This window comes from Brachycentrus maculatus, unplaced genomic scaffold, assembly GCF_059751285.1.
Source record: "Brachycentrus maculatus isolate JH-2025_06_01 unplaced genomic scaffold, ASM5975128v1 h1tg001346l, whole genome shotgun sequence".
In the NCBI taxonomy this organism is placed as follows: Eukaryota; Metazoa; Arthropoda; class Insecta; order Trichoptera; family Brachycentridae; genus Brachycentrus; species Brachycentrus maculatus.
In genome coordinates, this window is record NW_028282005.1 from 2,926 (window position 1) to 9,467 (window position 6,542).

Here is a 6,542-nt window from a genome sequence, read left to right on the forward strand (position 1 = left end):
TCAATGCGAATATTTTTCAATCTCCAATACGTTAAAGTTACGAAAATAAAGGCTGACTGCTGTGAGCAATAAGAAACGATCGTTCATCATCCGGGAAAATATAGGGCGTAAGGCTATTCCTGTGAAACCCTTCGAAACTAAGTAGTGCCTCATAACTGAGATAGAAGTGGATTCATCATTATGCTCGCTGCCCTTGCATCCCAAAAACGATAAATTTTACGAGCAAATTAAAATTATCAGAAGGAAATCGTTCCAAAATTTTCCTGAGGCTTCTTGGTCAGTGATTATTTCGAGTGAAATGCTTTCCAATTCGAGGAAGTTCAACTCCCAGTTCGAAAATATTATATCTGAAATGTTGCTCAAGAATGTCGATCCCTGCATTAGAGTTTCAAATCGGAAATAGGTATAAAGTTTGCCAGCATACATTCGAGATCTCTGCCATATTATCTATCCCCAATAGTAGGTGAACATGACTTAACAATATCGATTTTTTTGGTTGAAATAATCCGACGAACCTTACAACTCAGATCTTTAGGAGAAGCTAAACCTAGCTGCTCATATACTCTTCATTGACCCTGCTTCCGATAAGTTTTCGAATAAATGGTACTTTTGTGAGCACTAAGAACAGGATAAGCTCGCTGAACAAAAGGTAGAATCCACCTACCTGAGGCTCGATGACATTACGATAATTAAAGAAATAGCCCTGACTCAAAAGCCTAACAGTCTAAAAGTACAATTTAGGTAGAGTGTTCCTCTGACTGCGAGTAGATACCACTGGGAAAATGACCAAAAACTGCTACGGAAACTTGAATTTTAGAACGAGGCCTACATTCTCTCGTGCGAAATCAATAAGGCAGCAAAAAGCATCATGACTCCCAGCTAGAAATAAACTAAAATTTAATTCAAAGAGCAGGAGTGTTTGTTGGCCAACCTGAAGTTATTATGTCAGAATTTATTGTCAAGAGAGAAAATCAGCAGCCATCAAAACAGCCTCAACAGAATTGCTGCCCTTAAGCAGCCACCAATCCGAAGAATATCAAATTCAAAGACGAAGCTTGTAATTGAAAAAGAAACAAAGCCAATATAAAGCAACAATCGCAATAACAAAAACAATAGCAATAAGCAAGGAATACCTCAACATTTGACTAAAAACTGTCAGAAGAAAGGCCTCTAAGTCACAATGGAGGGGCTGTGTAAAAATAACGAGCTTATTTTCGATCAGATTAGATTATTTATCATTAAGGCATCCTTCGTATCAGAGATACTGGCGTAAATGGGGGAGCCGAAGGTTTAGTTCAATAAACCATCAATATTAGGTGGCCAAGAACTACATCCATCATGCACATCATGCCCATCATGCAGTCGAGCAGACCCGATGGTGATCGACTGAGTTTATCGTAATAATGCCCAACGTAATAAATTTAAATGAACAGCTGCAATTAATGATGAGGAGTTTAATTGGGTGTTATGATATTTAGCTCTCCCTCAATCGGTATACATATGCTGATTAATTTAGCATTGAAATAGTAATGTATCAGGAATTTGCCCTCCAATTTACTCATGGCTCGACATTGAATTAATTATTCAGAATGTGTTAACTATTCTTTGCAGGGATTTATAGTCAATTTTGCTTATTCTTTTGATATGATTGTGATTGCTCTCTGGGTTTGTGATGTGCCTTGTTTCTGCTTGTATGTTTTACATTGTTTTGATATTCAGATCCTCGCATATGACTTCTTCTGGCCGGTAGCTGCTGCCTTTGAGGAGCCGTTAAGTTTCGATGAATTCTGATGCGGAAGAATCGACGAAATTGTTTGATGAATTTTGGTGTTAAAAAGATTGGGTGCGCATTGAGCTTCCCAACCCCAACCCCAACCCCAACCCCAACCCCAACCCCAACCCCAACCCCAACCCCAACCCCAACCCCGGGTTTGCCCGACATGCTCGAAATAGAACTTCCATTAGAATATATAGTTAATTTGATTTCATCCCAAACAATACACACAAATACACAAATACGACTCATTTATTATTTAAGTATATGTATAGGCCTAAACATATTTACATTAGCCATATCACATGGCAGCAACTGAGTGAGTGCATGAGGAGTATTTGGGAATAACAACAATTGATGAATTGCATTGATTATAAGTTTATGCTATTGATGAGTATGATACTAAATTATCCAAATATCGGTGTGTTAGATTATCAATTGGTCAAATGTCAATTGGCGGAAGAGTAGTAAAGAAAGTCTATGTAGCTCAATGGTAGAGCAGCGGCCTCCTAAGCCGAAGGTTGAGGGTTCGATTCCCTTCATGGATGCTTTTTATTATTAAAACATGGATAGGGATAATAAGCACATTCATGAATAATCATAGGGGCTGTCGGCTAAACGATCATACTCCCTTTTGTTTCCAGAGTAGTGGCGATACACGACCAGGACACAGCAGAAGACCAGCAGCAACAAACCCATCACTGTCATTTTATGGAAAGGAGACGATTTATTTAGAGAACCCCACAATGTTGTGATCTAGGCTGGGCGATAGTAAAATTACTCGCTCTCGGAAATGCCCTTAATGGAAATGTACGAAATATGGTCAATGAGAGGGTACTAAAAAGTTATCTGGTTGTCCTTGCTCCTCGAAGCGTCGATCTCGGTGAAGGCTAGAGGAGCAATCGACGTCACATCCTACAGGAGGAAATAGCTGTAAGGACAGACAGTTTGAGTGTAGACATCCTGCAATGTTTTTCCTGCTGTCCAATAATACTTGACTTTGCCACACTTATTTCTTGGGCAAACTGCTCCATTGAATTTAATTATGGCCGTCTTCGAATCTTTTATCTCATAATCAATAAGCCCGCTGTTGCCACTTTTGATCTTTCCTGTTTCGATCTTCTTATCGCTGTAGACAATATTTATGGCGAAGAGCCCGTTGGCGACATCATTATTGCTTAATTGCATATAGAGTGTTCCGATTTTGGCTTTGATGTAGAATTGGAACTTCGGGTCATCCTGCAATGATGTGGAGTATTCGAACTCTGCTTTTTCGAAGTTTTCGTGGTCGTAGGTGTAACTGAACGTCGGCTCTGATTAATCGCATTTTCGTAGAGTCACTAGAATGTACCCTGGGTTGCTGACATCGGTCAGTAGATTTATCTTATCGTTTTTTATCAACTGGAACGGAAATTCCTAGTTAAATGGCACAATTATCACTTACTGATGGTTGATCATTAATGTTACTTTTGCTTCCTCTGCCGACTCGAGCTCCAGAGACACCAAAGGAGAATTGGCCAGAATAAAAGTCATTGTTGGATTCGGAGTTTTTTTCCTCATTGGCGGTTTGGTCGGAGTTATCTATTTTTGTGAGTCTTCGTCATATTCGTCGTCCATCGTGTACATTTTCAGTTTCAAGTTGAAGAGAGCTGCCGAGTTATTCATAGAAAGCGTGAGATATATCTTATCTGCTGCATTGGGATTGGAATTGCGATATAAAAACTTAGTCAGCTTATTGGGTTCGAGGGTGTATCCAGCTAATAGGCCATCTTCTAGATAGGTTTCTCTTTCGCCCGAGGAGTAAGATATTGTGTAACTGCACGGCTTTTTGGGATTCTTTGATTTGATTCTTATCACCAAATATCTGAAAGTCCAAGAGTATCCGAATGCATGGTAGTTCGCTCCTCCAAACAAGGGAGCAAGAGATGTCGGGTTCTGTTCAACAGGAGGAATAACAATATGGATGTTGTTGGTTACCGGGTTTTTCTCTCGGGTGATGTTCATCTTGCCAAAGTCTGTTACATAAACTATGGCATCTCCTTCTGTGATTTATATGCTAATTATGGTTTCCTAAGACTGAATTGATGTGAGAGAATATTTATTTTCCTCTTCTTCGTTTGTAAAGTCTGAAATAAGATCCTTTTCTTTGAGCTAAACTGTGGAATACTTTGATTGGATATGAATAATAATCTGGGCTGAAGCATCTGATTCGAGTCTAATGTAGACGATGCACTTCGGGCATGGCTATTCTGAAAATTATTCGGTTTTGGTGACTACCTTCTTTCCCCTATCGTCTCCAGATTTCAGACCTTCCAAACATTCTTCATACCCACCATCCTTTTGGCTGTCACACACAGTTAACTTTACATAGTAGGACCCCGTTTCACGAGTGAATTTGATTTCGTAGGCCTGCCAGGCTTCTAGTTGAAAGAATTTGGGTGTATGAGCCTCCAAGGATATAGTCTCAAAGGAATCATATCGCAGCACTTTGATAATTTCGCTATCGCTAGTATACTATAAGTTGAATTTGGACTCAAATATCGTTTTGGCAAGGATGCACAGATATAAATTTTGGTCCTCATCCATATCATTCTATGTGATTTTTTGCTTTAGTGACTCGGTCTTGATGATTGTCTCTACACTGCCAAAAGAGAAGTCTGCTGCTTCGTCATCGGAGGGGCATCTGGGTTTTTTTTATGAGTAGACATTGGCTGACAGAAACTCATAGCCAAGAATTGAAGTCCTAAAGAAAGTCAAACCTTCTTTTTCGAGAGCGTATTTGAGATCGACCATGATATACTTTTATTAATCCTTATTCATAAAAAAATCCAGCTTCGTTTTCTCGAGAAGTTCGAATATTTCATTAGACGCCATGATTGTGTAATTTAGACTGCGATTTATTGTGTTAAGATTGAACGAGTTTTTCTTTTTGTAGAGACTGATAAGAACTAGACAAGAAGGCCAGCATTATTTGAGACTCTAATGATCGATCACGATATGGTTGACTGTTTTGAATAGGTTAAGGTTGCTATCAGCTCCTTATGCCGCAATAGGGAATGGCCATTCGGCGGGGTTTATTGTTTTCTCATCAGATTTCCACAAAGTGTAGACAATCCCCAAATCTATGAAGGTTGACTTGTACACTATGCTAATCGACTTATTTTTGTTTTTAGGCTGGAAAAAGAAATGAGAAGTTTGAGCGATTTCGTTGATCAAATAAGATTGCCAAAGCCCATCTTTTAGTTCAATGACTGAATCTTTGACCATTAAAGTTATTGTGATATCGACTTCAACGCTCATCTGATTCACAAGCCGTATGAAGATTTCGCAGTTCACTTGCCCTTATTGATGACACAACTCTGCAGAAATATCTTTCAAGTTCAGAACATCTGATTCTTATTCTATCTGAAAATGTTTCACAACCTTAGAATTCCATTCGTCAGAATTTGACACCAGCAATGGCACCTTTAGTGTTGTTTTGTCAGCTATGTTCTGGATGTTGAAATTAACAAAGTAATCTTTTTGAGTATCGAATTAAAACACAAAATCTCTATGCTCTTTGATCTTCATTGTTTCATAGTGAGGAATTCCTGGATCCAAACGAAGGTTTGCACCATTTATCATTGCCATCAATGTAAAATGCACATATTTATCTTTAAAATCTTCAGTCTTTTTGACGATGATTCTGAACTACTTTTAAGTTATCTATTTTTTATCATAGGATAAGAAGCCCTCGAGGCTGGAGGAGTCTTGATCGGGATCAGGGTCTTAGCTGCCTTATTTAACTATCAGAAGCAAATTATGTAAGGGAGCAATTAAATTGAAGCTGACACCTTCTCGGCTTGGGTTATCGAATCTGAAAGTAAGACTGCTTTCTTGGTCGTCCATTAGATATGCAAATGGCTCGTTCTTAGCCAAGGTTATCGCACCTTTGCCTGAACTTAAAGATGTGACGGTGAATTCGCAGTTCTAAAGCCCGTAGACAGCGATAAGTAAAGTATTGTCACTATTGGTTCCGAACACAAATGGATTGTGCATATTACCGACTTTTTCGTAACACTTGGAGGAAGGCACTGCACATTTTTGCTCTAACGCAGCATACAAGATGACATTTGGGTTATTGACAATAATTTGAAAGAACTAATCTTTGATGGTCGTTTTCTTTAAATAAACTGTATCTCCCTAATGTATTTTGTGGCTTATCCGGTCAGTTAAGTTCAAGTACACAATTTCTTGTTTTATGGACTATTACTTATTCGCCACTCCGATGTAGATCGATGATTCGGAGTCCATTGTCGCAGTTAGCTCGAACTCACATCCTTGCTTCTTTGAGCATTGTTGTTTGCTTGCCTTCAAAAGTTTGTCGTCAGCGAGGAATATTTTCAGAAGGTCTTCGGATCCTGCTTTTTCATTTGATATAATTCTATACTGAATATTTTGCTTAGCCTTCATGCTAAAGTGAGAGTGCTCACCCTCCTCAATTTCGGCTACACCGAAGTGTAACTCAAAGTTCACCATCAGGATTTTATTATTGGATTTGAATTAAATCCTTGGGCTTGAGTATGAGGAGTCTATGGCTGTATGAACAAAACTATAGTCGTAGACTGCTGTTCCAAAACCCGGTTTTACGCTTGAAGAAGATATTTACTCGCTGGCGCCGTTTTTTTCACCGTATACTTTAATTTATAGAGCACTATTTATGGCTTCACGATCTAGCTCGTGCATTGAGATATCAAGTCTGAACTGCTTGGTAGGAGGGATAGGAAAC

General features: G+C 38.9%; 1 non-coding gene across 1 annotated transcript; it reads left to right on the forward strand.

The window, feature by feature from the left end:
- The first annotated feature begins 2,250 nt into the window (after nucleotides 1–2,250).
- Nucleotides 2,251–2,322, forward strand: TRNAR-CCU (transfer RNA arginine (anticodon CCU)). Its single transcript has one exon. It is a non-coding gene; the product is annotated as a tRNA-Arg (tRNA).
- The last annotated feature ends 4,220 nt before the right edge of the window (nucleotides 2,323–6,542 follow it).